The sequence below is a fragment of the Rattus norvegicus genome, chromosome 3, assembly GCF_036323735.1.
Source record: "Rattus norvegicus strain BN/NHsdMcwi chromosome 3, GRCr8, whole genome shotgun sequence".
Lineage (NCBI taxonomy): Eukaryota > Metazoa > Chordata > Mammalia > Rodentia > Muridae > Rattus > Rattus norvegicus.
Genome location: NC_086021.1, coordinates 39954136 through 39967682, shown reverse-complemented (window position 1 = coordinate 39967682; position 13547 = coordinate 39954136). Strand labels below are relative to the sequence as shown.

The 13547-nt window shown below is 52.3% G+C and overlaps 1 long non-coding RNA gene across 1 annotated transcript; it reads right to left on the bottom strand.

Moving 5' to 3' along the window:
* Positions 1 to 210: 210 nt before the first annotated feature.
* On the bottom strand, positions 211 to 986 carry LOC120101536 (uncharacterized). The gene is made up of 2 exons (XR_005502121.2): positions 848 to 986; positions 211 to 519 (listed from the first exon to the last, which is right to left on the bottom strand). It is a non-coding gene; the product is annotated as an uncharacterized LOC120101536 (long non-coding RNA).
* Between the last annotated feature and the right edge of the window lie 12561 nt (positions 987 to 13547).

Genomic DNA, 13547 nt, shown 5'->3' with positions numbered 1-13547 from the left:
GAGGCGAGGGCACCAGAAGCAGTCTGTTTGCTGCTTTGGTGGTTGATTGTCCTGCAGCACTAACTTAGCCTTCTCCCAACTCCGGGAGGGCGGGGGTTGGGGGGGGGGGGGCACCAGACACAAGAAGGAACACCTCTGGTCCAAGGCAGAAAAGAAAACCAAGCTGAGGGCTACCCACCTCCTCCCACACACACACCACAGGCAAGAGGAGAGTTTACCACACCAAATTCAGAATTCAGCCACCAAGCCCTTGGTCACAGCTCCCTGCCCAGCCAGGTACACCCCCCAAGACTGCCTCAGGCAGATCAAAAGCCTCCGGGCTGAGAGCCAGGGCTGCATTCCTTCTGCCCCACCCACCACCAGCCTCCCGGGCAGTCCAGGTTCCAACAGGAACCCGTTTTTTCCCCAAGAACAGGGCCGGGCAGAGGAAGGACCCTTCATGCTCCGTGTCGCCGCACCAGCGTTCTGGAGGTGGCTCTTGGCACAGTTTGGCCCTTCTTCCTTGGAACTCTAGGATATCTGAAAATAGAAAAGGAGAAGAAAAAGCTGTGGTCGCTGTGGTGGACAGAGGAGAAGCAGGGTGGGGGTGGGGCTGAGCCTGTGGACAGAAGACACATCAAACCTGACCTCCAGGCTCCTCTGCGACCTGCTCTGCACCCCTTGAGTCTCTCTGCAGTCACCCACCCACACCTCTGTTCAACAGCAGGAGACTGAGGTCCCCCTCACCCTCACAGGAAAGGTTGACCAAGAACACATTACAGAGCTCAGCCCAGAGCTCCTGGCCCCCAGAACTCTCCCAGTAGATTCTCAGGGTAAGAGTCAGTTTGAGGGCTTGATTTCTGCTTACCTGCTCTGAGGGTCAAGTTCAAGTGGTCCACTCCCAAACCCTAGAGTGCCTTTTCTCTCAGTGCCAGAGTTCAGCCTGTGCCTGGAAACCCTGAATCCTGGCTCCCTCCCAGGGGCTTCCTCCCTCTTCCCTCTTCCCTCTTCCCTCCTCCCTCCCCCCTCATCCCTCCTCCCTCCTCCCTCTGCTCTCTGGATGACCTCTACCCAGGCGATCTTCCTTCCCCTTTTTCAGGCCCTCTCTCTCCACCCAACCCTGGGCTCAACAGAGACTGGGACAGATGTGAAGGGCCCTAGGCCCTAGCCTCCCAGACAGCAGTGTGTGGACCTCAAACGGCCTTTGGCAGAAGGATAGAACTACCCTGTGTACAGCCTCCTCCCCTCCCCCAACCTCATGGCAGATGGTGGGGAGGGCTACCTGTGTACTAGCTCCTTTACCTGAGGCAGTTTGGGGAGGGGGGCTACACTTTGTGCTGGCTCCTACCCCCTCCTCTGGCAGATGAGTGGGGCTACCCTATGTGTCTTCCCCCCCCCCTCACCAGAACACAGCCTCCTCCTAGGAAGGCACTGGAGCATATGAAAATGGAATTTAATTTTCTAATCTCCAGAACCCGTGTGTGGTACACTGTCTCCTGTCTTCCTGTGCCTCACGGCCCTTTAGGCGGGCTGCCACCAAGCCCCTTTCAAAAGGCCGTTCAGGAGCCAGAGTCCTGCCTGGCTTTCCATGTGCCCACGAGCCCGCGGGAGAGTCGCCTGTGAGCTTCTCTAACATGGAGATAATTAGACACACAAGGATCTAAATGAGAAACACGATGGCGTGAAGGCTTGGCCCTAAACCTGTCGTGCGGTTACTGTGCTTGAGCGGGTAACAGGCTCCTTATTAGACCTGTGCCTTCTGCATGCAGATCCTTTCTCCAGATCTGGTTTTCAAGTTCCATCCTGTGGTGAGGAGTTAAGAATTAACTTAATAACTGGCTGCCCGGTGCTTACTCTGTCTGAGCACCAGGATGGGAAAGGACAGGAGAGACACCCTCTTGCCCTGCTCAGGGGGAGATGGGCACAGACAACTGGCAAGGCTGTGGAGATGATAGAAGAGGCAGAAACATACACAAAAGGCACCTAGCTCAACCCTAATGCTCTTCCCAGAGACAGCAGCATGTGCAAAGGTCCAGGGGTTGAGGGGCGGGGCCTCTGGGAAACAGATGGGAACTGTGTACTAATGGTTAAAACTGCGAATGCACATAAGCACCACAGCATTCTAGATACGTCTGTGTAGTCATGGACTGGGCTTCACCCTAGGCTTCTGGCAAGTTCTCTGGACCTTCTGAATGTTCTGTCTCCTTGGGGCAGACTAGATACTCTCACAGATGTGACTCGGGTTGGGCTAACCACGCTTGCCTTGTCTTAGGGTGGGGGACTGGCCGTGGGAGAAACCAAGCACATGGCTTAAGTCATGGGACTTTGGATCAGGCAATATCCATCAGTCTGGAGACAGAATGTGGGGACGCTAACCAATCCCCCCATCCCAGTGACACCATGCAAATCATCTCAGAACATGGAAGTGCAGGTAAAGGTGACCCCCTGGACATACTCCATAATATCACACCCTTTTTTGGGAGCAGCACATCCAGACAGACAGAAAGTAACACAGGGCTCTGTCTTTTCCTTCAGTCGCCCTTCACACGCACCCTCCCTGAAACTAACCCGTAACCTGAGCACACCAGCTCCTGGGGAAGTTCTGTGAGTCCTTCTAGAGGATTCTCAAACCTGAGAGTGGTTCAAGGAACCCCTCGCCTAGCAGGTGGAGTGCCACAAGTCAAGACAGCCCTGCCTGAGCATGGCTCCTCTAACCTTGTAGAGGACCCAACTTATTAGATGGGATTTCTTCTCACCTGAAAGATATCTCCCTGAAGGAGGCATGGTCATCTTTACTCTGCTTTCTAGACTGGGGCACTGAGTCAAGCAACCCGACTGAGGTCGCAGGACCATCTAATACCAAACGTGAGCTCTGAAAGTGGAGCCAGGCACTGGAATGCGGGCCTGGACCACTGTGAGGCACTTCCCAGAGGCTGCGCAGGGAACAGGGGAAGATGGGACTGGAGCTGAGCTGGTCTTCAAGATGGATAGCAGGAGATGTATTCCGTAGCTGCCTAGCGGGTCTGGGGTCCCAAGAAAATAACCACACGATCCCAAGTATTTCAGCAGGGCAGTAAGTTTGATTTGTGCAGAGGGTGCACAGTCATACCAAACCAGTCGGAGAGTGGGTCCTGCGCACCAGGGTTCCTTCCGCCTCACATCCTTACGTGACGGCTCATTTAAAGTGTCACCGTTGATAATCGGGATGTGATTTTGAGCAACTAGTACACACATTTTTGACTTCAGGAAGCGCTGACCTCGGGGCTGGAGGCGCGGCTTCTAGAACTTTCACGGGGAGAACCAACCACCTGAAACTCCAATCCTAAGGGATCTGACGCCCTCTTTCGGCTTTCCTGGGCATCAGGAACACCAACAGGCTTGTGGGCAAAACACACAGATACATAACAAACAAAACTCCAGATTAAGAAAATAAGTGCTGACAAGGAAGGAATTTGACTGTCTTCCAAGTAGCTTCTTTATATTTGTTTTTAAATGAAACGTGTCTTGTTATGTGTTTAGAAAGATACTGAGTTTCCTTTTTACATTTTCCACACAGGCTGGATTTGAAATGAAGAGAAAGGAAGGAGCTAATTATGAACTTCAGGCTTCTGCACACACAGCCAGGGTTCTGGATTCCCATGCCCAGTAAACACAAAAAGCAAGGCACGTGATAGGCTCGTACCTCGGTCCTTAGAGCAGCTTTGCGCAACCCCCCACCCCGCGCGCGCACAGGACCGTATTCCGAAGTGACCACAAGGTGGCAGCAGAGGCCACCTTTTTCATGTCTGCTCGGGCAAGACTCTCTGGAGAAGGAGGCTTCCTGCTGGCCAGGCTGGAGGGTTTGTCTGCCCCTGACCATGGTGGAACTGGAATGGGACCTCTGCCAGGGCCTCTCAGAAACAAATTCCTGCACTCACGGGGTTCAAAGGGCCTGGTGAAGAAGGCAGGAGAAGTGGGCTCCTGCACTGCTTAGCCAGAGCAGGTGTCCTACCTACCCTGTGAGGCTTGTTTGGGAATTGAGGTAACATTTTTTGTTTGAAGCAAAGTCCTGAGACAGCCGCAAGTCTACCCACATTGGAAAACTGAGACCAAACTTACACCGGCCTGCTATTGTTAGAGTGGAGTTGGGAAACCTTGAACAGCCGGAAACCCCCTCACCTGTCTTCATCCCTATTACTCCAGTGTCTTGCCCACGCACCCAAACAGCACCAGGCGATCTGTGGCGCACATCCTTATCGATTCCGTGAGAATTCCCTCCTGCCCCTCTCCCACCCCACTGAGTGGACCCCACCCCCCAACATCAGCCCTGGAGGCTTCCCAGGAAAGGTGCCGTATCCCCTCCCCCACACTGTCCTGTTGTTTGCACCTCGGCCCTACAGCAGGCGCTCCAAGCAGAACCTGAGTGTCCAGGGTAGGAGGCTATGCTTGACTGCCTGGGAGCAGTATGCCTAGCCTCCCCCAAGTGGAAGCCAGCCGAGACCAGTGCACAGGGAAATGTGTGGCTTCTGCACAGAGATCACGGTCAATGCAGAGGTGGTGGCCGGTAAACTCATCACAGGTCACATGCAGGAAGCCTCCCTGGCTGGCTGTTCGCTGAGCACTTACTATCTACTACGGGCACAGTTCCAGGCCTTGCGATCAGCACCGAGGAAGACAGAGGGGTGGGGCTGAATTGCAGACAGCACGCACCCAGGGACAAAGCTTCACCGGCTAGGAAGACTGGTGTCCCTTCTTTACCCAAGGACCCTGTCTGCTCACGGAGCTGCAGGAGGGGGAATGCCCTCTCACAACAGGACTTCCCCACCGCCACTCTAGGTGCTCAGTCAGCGGGGACCCCTCCTGTACCCCTGCGACTGTGCCAGGCTGCTTACAGATCAGGCAAGGGATTAGCACCAAGACTAGCACACTGGAACCTATTCATTTTGGTGTCGGGAGGAAATGATGGGCCAACACGCTGCAGGCAGTCACTCAGAAAAGGCACAGAAAGACAGAAGGGGCCAACAAGACAAATCAGCAGGCAAAGGTAATTGCCTGAGTTCCATCCCCCCCAATCCATATAGCAGCAGAAGAAAGGCTACCCCTGAAAATTGTCCTCTACACACACACACACACACACACACACACACACACACACACACGGGCGGGGGGGTGGATACAAAATATTTTGAAAAAAAATCAAGTAAGTGGGTTTTCAAACTATGTTCTTCAAACTAGGGATCTGCAGGAGTGTCCTGGGTCACCACCAGGGAACAGGGGAAAGGCCACTCAGGCATCAGCCCCGTAGCCTTCCACCTTTGCTGGTCACAGATCCATCCTGGGCTTCACAGGTCAGTTCTTGTTTGAAGAAGAATCCTGCTGGCTCAGGAAAGGCAAGAGGTTTGGCTAGAGTCACACAGGAGAACTGAAAGCCAAGGCCGACAAGAGACACCTGAGATCAGAGGTCAGCCTGGAGCTCCCAAGTCAGAGCCAGAGACAGTAGAACACAGCTAGAACAGGAAGCCACAGAAACTGGAGCCGGAAACCAAAAGAGGGTGAAGTTGTCATGACGTGGGGTCTGGAGGTCAGGGCCAAGGTCACATCCCATTGTCGGAGGTCAGTGAGAGCCATTCCGTATAGGTGGGGAGGGGGCTGCATTCAGTAGGTATTTGTTGAGCATATGCGTAGGCCCAGAACTACAACCCACGGTCATGAGCAAAGCAAACCCTTTGCTCTCCCTCAGCTACCTGGGGTACAAGGTAAACACTATCAGAAGAAATAACTGCTAGGCATCTGAGCTGAAGGAAAGACTGCTTGTAGGTGGGCTGGTTCCTATGGGGTGGTCAAGGAAGGCCTCCCTGAGGAGGTGACATTCGAGCCCTAGACTGTCTGAACCTGGGCCAGCTGTTCAGATCCTATCCTGAAAGCCTGCAGATCCACTCTGGAAGGAGAGGCTGCCAGAGGGGCAGGAAGTCTGGCCCCCTGTAACTATATCCCCAGGAAGGAGGAAGCCTGGACTCGCTTTCAGCAGCCCTATTCATCAAGGCCCAGCTCTAACCCCAGGCAGTACCCGAGGCTCTGCCTGGGGAGGAGGCAATGAGGGAGAGAGGGGAGAAAGGGTGGGAGGGAGGGTAGCAGGGAGAGAGCCCTGCAGACAATAAATGCTTCCAGGTTCCCGGGAGCATTCTGCGGGTCACTGCCACATCTGATTTCAATTACCCTCGGTGTAGGGTTCCCGGGTGGGGGGCAGGGGTGGAGAAGAGGCAGTTCCTCCATGATCAGAATCTCTAGGCCCAGCCATCCAAGGTACTTCAGGACAGGTCCCCAACATTTCAATAGGCAAGAGACAGAATCCAGAAAGAGAGGTCCGGGTCCAACTGTGGGTGGAGGTCACCTTACTTCACAGCCATTTTGCTGTGTGACCTCAGCCACATAGTGACAGGACATCTCTGAGTCTCTGATTCTTCCTGCCTCACTGCAGAAGGTATGGGAACTCAGTGAGTAACTGTGCAGCTCGTTCACCCTCATAGTTAATTAGGTACCAACTAATAATCAATGATTATTAATTAATTAGCACCCTTACTAACACCTAAAATAGTGTCAATTCGATCTGCTACAACCCACAGCCACAAAGGTGACTGTCTCAGGCACACATAGAGAAGGCCCCTGGGATTATCAAACTTCTGAGCTAGCAAGTCTTTGTGATTGGCAACCTTAAGCCAATATTGTCCTCTCCCAGGCCTCAGTTTCCCCATCCATCACAATACTCGCAGGCAAATCCCTGCCCAGAAGAGGGCCTTTTAGGCTCTAATGTAGGAAGCCCCCTTTTGCAGCAAGAGAACTCAGTAGAGCCCTGTTACTAGTTTTTCTTCAGCTAGTAAAACTCCTCTTCGGAGGTGGGCTGAAGAGTGAGGAAGCTAGAGGGAGTTAAGGGCATCTCGGATCTGACCCTGAGCTGTGCTATGGAGGAAATTAAAGGAGACTGCATACAGGGATTCGAACCTAGATCCAAGAGCTTTAGAGCAGAGCGGATGCCAGGGGTCAGCAGAGCGCGAGTTGCAGGCGGACACAGCTCTCCTCTCCCCAGTGCGCGCAGACCGGGAACTCCCCTCCGGCCTCAGCCAGGGAACAATGCGCGGCTTCCTGCCCGCCCTGCGCCGCCGGGAAACCAGTTCCCCCTTCGGGTACACGAGGTCGCGCCCCGGGAGACCGCAGGAGGAGCCTCCCCAGCCCGCTGGGCAGCGCGCAGGAGTAATCCGGGAGGCCAGGTTATTGCCTGGATGCTCAGTGCATCCGCGGTGCCAGGCACTGGTCCTACTCCCCGGGTGGAGCGCTGTGTCTCAGCGCCTGAGCCTCAGTCGTTGCTGCTTCAGCAGACACAGCTTGGGCAGCAACCCAGGCCCTTGGCTAGACACTGGGAACTGAGGCACCTGATTTAGCGAGCTAGTGAGGAAGAAAGCCAGCCATGGGCTTGTCAATCACTGTGCAAGCAAGAAGACCTTTGTTCGAATCCCCAACGTCTACAAAAGAAGTCATCCAGGTGCCTGTGCCTCTGCAATTTGTGTGGGAGAACAGAGACAGGTGGGTCGTAGGCGTTCACTGAAATATGCTCTCCTGTGGTCTCTGACTGCTTGGGCACGCACCACTGCACCACCAAAATGTGCATAATCCACTCAAAATGAGTGATGTCTTACATTAAAGTTACGTTATATTTTGTAGAGCACAATAAGGAGACTGTCGTGGGGACAGGGCTGTCCTGAATGCAGTCGTTATTAATAATTTAGTTTTAGGACGACATTTAGCAACAGCACACAGAACATGCATTGCTAATAAACAGACGAATCTCGAGAGCAGATACAACATACCAACCAATCCACACACCGCACCCTGGTTTACACGCACGCACGCACCCGCACAGCCACATACATCTAAGCACTATGCATGTGCAATACGTGTGTCCACTGTTTTTGTACTATACACAGGCCATGCCTGCTCCTTGAGTGGCTGTCACTACTCTGTGTAAGTTCATCTGTGTCATAGATCTCAACTATGTGTTCCCTAATTTCAAAAGTCATGTGTGCGTATCAGTCATCTCAGGACACCCTTCCACAAGGATTTGTATGTCAAGTGTTGTGATCTTCATGTGAAATGTACAGGCGTGTGTGGATCACGAGCCCTTTGAAAGTGTAATCAACACACGACATGTAAGCACAGACGAGCTTCCTGCATGTTCTGCACACATTCTCAAAGCTAGGGTATGCCGCATGTGCACATATCATGTGGGTTCTGGCTGTGTGCTCGACCGGATGGAGCTTAGTAGATTATGTCAGTCACTACTTAGGAGACATCTGTGCCATAGGTGCTCCCACTCATCCAGGCGGAGCGACGTTACCTCACGCAGCAGTCAGACTACCTAGGTTTGAATCTGAATCCTGCTTCACTAATACCCAGCCTGCTGAGGGCGTCTGTTTCCCCGTTAAAGGTCATAAGCACACAGTACAGCACCAGGGATCTACCTGTTCAGCAAGTGACGGCCGAGAGGCTTGGAGCGGTGGGCAATAGACCTACCGTGGAGGTAAATGTCGACTGCCAACTCCACACTATCTGAAATCACCATGGAGACGAATCTCTGGGCATGTCTGTGAGGGAGCTTGTCGACTGGGTTAACTGAGGTGGATTTAAATGTAGGCAGCACCATCCCACGGCTAGGGAAGGGCTGTATAAAAAGGAGAGGGGATGGAACAGCATTGCTCTCTTCCTGACTATGGGAGCCGTGGGAGTAGACGTTCACGTGACATGCCTTGCCGCCATGGTTGACTGGACCTCCAGACTGTGAGATAAAATAATATAAAATAACATAATAAAAGGAAAGGGGTATTTTTCACCTTTATTTATCTATGTGTGTGAGTGTTTGGGGTGGGGGGAAACATGCTACATGTGTGTGGAGATCAGAGACCAGCCCCATGGGAGTCCATTCTATCTATCCACCAGGCTGGTTCCAGGGATCAAACCCAGGTCCTCAGTCTTGGCAGCCAGAACTTTTACTCACTGAGCCCCAACCCTTCTTCTATAGAGTTTTTAGTTATTTCTAACAAGTGTTTTAGTCAGAAACAATGAAAGTGACAAGTACATCCAGGCCCACACAACCAGTCAGTGGAGAAGGCAGGCCTTGGTCCCAAATCTCCATCACCATAGTTCAAGGTTCTGAAGTACTTCATAGTCCTGATCCACAGCTCATGACCCCAGATGAGAGCGCTCTCTCTCTCTCTCTCTCTCTCTCTCTCTCTCTCTCTCTCATACACACATGGTCACTCACATACCCACATGCATACTACCTTACACACTCACACACTCTCACAAACATAGTCACACACACACTCTTACACTCACACACACACACACTCACATAGTCCCCCCCACACACACTCTCTCACATAGTCTTATACACACAGTCTCTCACATAGTCTTATACACAGTCTCACACACACACATACTCTCTCCCACACTTACACATACTCACACACATACTCCTACACACATTCATATCCACATTGACACACACACAGTCACACATGAACACACTCACACATAGTCACACACATGAACACACTCACGCACACTCATACACATTCACACAGTCACACACTCACACACATACACTCCATACATATTGTCACACACACACTCACTACACACTCACAACACACACTCACACTATCTCTCACACATACACTTATACACATTTACACATACACTCACACTCTCTCACACACTCATACACATGCACACACATATAGTCACACACACATTTACACATACACTTACACACTTACATATATACTCACACACACACTCAACATATACTTGCACATACACTCACACACATGCACACACACACGATCTCTAGGCTATCTATGCTTATAGCACATGACTCTCTGGTGTCTATCTAGAGATTCAACTCACTCACCAGCTCTATAACCAATTCCATGCACCTCCAGGCATGCACTGCACTGGAGCTGAGGGACTTGATCCACGGCAAACCAGCACACGCTGAGAACACATACCGTATGTAACCTGTGTACACATGGCCTACATATGTACCCATATCTGATATCTCAGCAGCATTAATACACAGCATAAGTATGTGGCCCTCCCGTGTGCCAAACAGATGGATCAGCCACACACCGACCATGCACACACATGACTTCTGTGTCATTTGCACCCATCTTCACACCTGCACTCCACGCACCCCACATACAGTGTGCATGCCACAGATGCTATACGCATCTCCTGCGTTGTGGCATCTGTATCCTGCTAGTGCACACATTCAGCACAACCTGAGGTCAGATGTCACTCGTCACCAGTGAGGGTGACTTCTGTGCCCATTTCCAAGTCCCTATTGACGTCCGAGTCCAGTTCTTCTGGGTGGGAAGGCATAGAAATGTGGGTCAGTGAAGTAGGGCCTGGACACCCACTGCAGGAGAAAGAAGGTGGCCACTGGCTTCACAGTTGATGACCAGGAAATTATAGTCGACACAAAACCAAAGCAGCCTCTTCGCAGGCCAGGTAATCAGGCCTCTCGCAGATTTGGCCTGACAGTTTAAATGTTCTAATTCCGCTGCCAAGACAGGCTCCCCCAGCTCCAGTCTCGGCCCAGGCCTGGCCTGCTGTCATCGTAATTAGACCCACGTTTTCATTACCCTGAGATTAGACAGGTCCCCTCCGGCTGGCCAGAGGACGCCCACAGCTGCGTGGTAACCATCCTCTGCATGCCTGTATTTACCTGATTATGGAGTTTACTTTATAGCAATTGCTCCAGAGCCCTGAGGCCTCTTTTGCCCCACTTTTGCCCTCCCCCCCCAGGCCCTAGAGGCCTCAAGCAAACCTGGACAAGTGGATTCTGCCTGACATCCTGACGTCACCTCACTGAGCCCTATGGTCCTGGAGGCCCTACACAGACCTGGGACCTCTTTATAAAATACTCTTAAATTTGGGAAAGGAAAGAAAAACATCTCAAGAAGCTTCTCTTGGGGTACATAGGAGTCCCTACAGGGAACCTTCCCTCCAAAGCTGTGTTTCATTTATTCATTCAACAAACACATACTCAGTTCCTGAGTTGAAACGTTCTTCTGGACGAGGGAATCCATTCATTATACACCAGCTGCGTGCCAGAAGAGACTGCGCACAGGGCCACTGCCCTCTGGGAGATCCATCTGGAGGGGAAACCTGTGGATTTTCACAGCCTTTGCCGTGCGTTAAAGTAGAGTCATTCGGTCTACAGGGTCATGTAGAGTTAGTGGGGGGATGGAAGACCCAGACAATGTGGCGGTCTGCAGAAGAAAAAAAAAGTGGCGTGTGGAAGGAACTGAAAAGAGGAAGAATAATAAGGTGACTAAAGATAGAGCTTGGGGTGCAGAGAACAAAGCGAGACCTGAGACAGGGGCCCAAGCCCTGACAGCCAGGCCTGATTACCTCCATGTTATCCTGAGGACATAGGAGCCACGGGAGAGTCTTGAACAAGAAAGGGACTCACTCACTGTGTGCCAGGCATGGATCCAAGCATCCTGCATACAGTGGCTCAGCATTCCCTCACGCCAACCCCATGAGGCCGGCGATGCAGGACCACAGTCTCATCTTCAGTGAGCTTCGGGCATCTGACGTTAAAGCCCACCCAAGGTAAGACAGGCTGTTTGGACATTGTCTCCCACGACCTGACGCACACGTTCCTGTCTTGTGGAAGATATTCGTGGACTTGCCCATGAGAGGCGCCCAGGCCCCAGACAGTATAAGAGAGGGCTCTCTTTGGTTCGCTGACTGGCTGGCTGACCTGCAGCACAGGCTGACTTTGAACTTGCTGCGTAGCCAAGAATGACCTTGGAGCTCTGATCTTCCTCCTCCACCTCCCAGGTGCAGCCATGGGCCACTGTGCCCAGCTTCATTAATACTTGGAGTTGAACCCAGGGCCTCATATATGCTACACAAGAACACAGCCAACTGAGTCACTGCGTCTGCTGGACTTTACAATCGAAAAGGCTCGCGCCTACCCGACTTCTCTGGTTACAGGGCAGGCGCTGTAGATGGGAAATCTTTAGTACACAGCTGAGGCGTCTGTCACAGGCTAAGATCAATGCCTACTGCAGGGGATGCCCTGGAGCAGAGACTGCAGTTGGAGCCACAGACTGACCATAGCACACTCGTGAGCATGAGAGCACACACACACACACACACACACACACACACACACACAGAGAGAGAGAGAGAGAGAGAGAGAGAGAGAGAGAGAGAGAGACTCTTTTGGGTTTTGATATGGGCTCTGGGCCTGGTCCAGGGGTAGTGCTGGTCCCTAAACCAGCTCTATATCCATCCCTGTGCTTGCAGGCACAGCCCTGCCTTACAGCTGGTGAGCACAGGCATCGGACTTGACTAAAGTCCTAAAGCAAGAGGACAGGACTGGGGCGGGCTGCATGGTGTCATTAGGATTTTTCTGGGAGGGGGTGGGGGGACAGCAAGAAGAAGGCATTAACTGTACCAAATGGGGCAGGAAAAAATGTACTCCTCAAACGCAGAACAAGGTCAGAAGCCCTAGGACCAGGTAACCAGACAGCTTAGCCCCAGGACCTAGGCACAGCCAAGCTCATGACCCTCCCTTCCCAGCTCTTCCAGAAAACCCTCCTTGATTCCTTTGAGTCGGGCTCCCCCTTCTATGCATCCAGACCCTCTGACAAGGCCCTTGTTACCCCCCTCACTCAAAGAAGGTGTTTCTGAGGCATGTTACATACACGGCTTCTCCTCTCTAGAGATGCAGGGTCTTGGAAAACAGTGCCAGCAGGGGACTGAGCACTCAGTTCTGAAGGCAGCTAAGTTAGGGTTTGAATCCCAGAAAGGACCCTTGAAGATGTCATCTCTTTCTCTGAGTCTCAATTTGTCCTTCAGAAGGTGAAACGAATGGACTGGTGTGAGAACAGACAAGACCCCCATCTGGAGCGACCGGTGCTGCTGTGGGCACTCTCGCTTTGCTGACACCTAGCAAAGTCCTCCAGTAATCCCTTCATGCCTTTCCTCGAAACAGACAGTGCCCAGTGTAAGCCAATCAAGCAAAGGCCTCCAGCCTGCTCGCCCAACTGCACAGTGGAGCCCTCTGCCTCTCCTACCTGACACTTCCTTGGGATCCTTGGCTGCAGCTGGTTTGGATATCTGTGCCCCTGTCCCGGGGTTTCTCTCATTCACACTCACTCCCACACCATTCCTGACCCCAGTCCCTCTGCATGCCCGTGTCTGCCTGCTTCAATTCTACCACTCACTGCCAATTCAGTCACTTACTCCTAGCAAGTGTTTTTCTTCAATGTTTACATTGTGCTCAGACCTGATGGTGGCGGAGACAGGACCACCCTCGTCTGCTTAGTGAGTGGTGCAAGCCTTGAGTTCTCAGCCCCATCCTCCAGATGGCTAAGAGCAGGCCTGCCACCGCTTGGTCTACTTTATGTGTTCCGTCCCGTTCCATCACGTCTAGAATAACGACCAGTCTGATCATGCCTTTGATAAGTATGATAACTTGCACGTCTGCATGCCTTCTTTTTCCTTCTGGGCCTCAG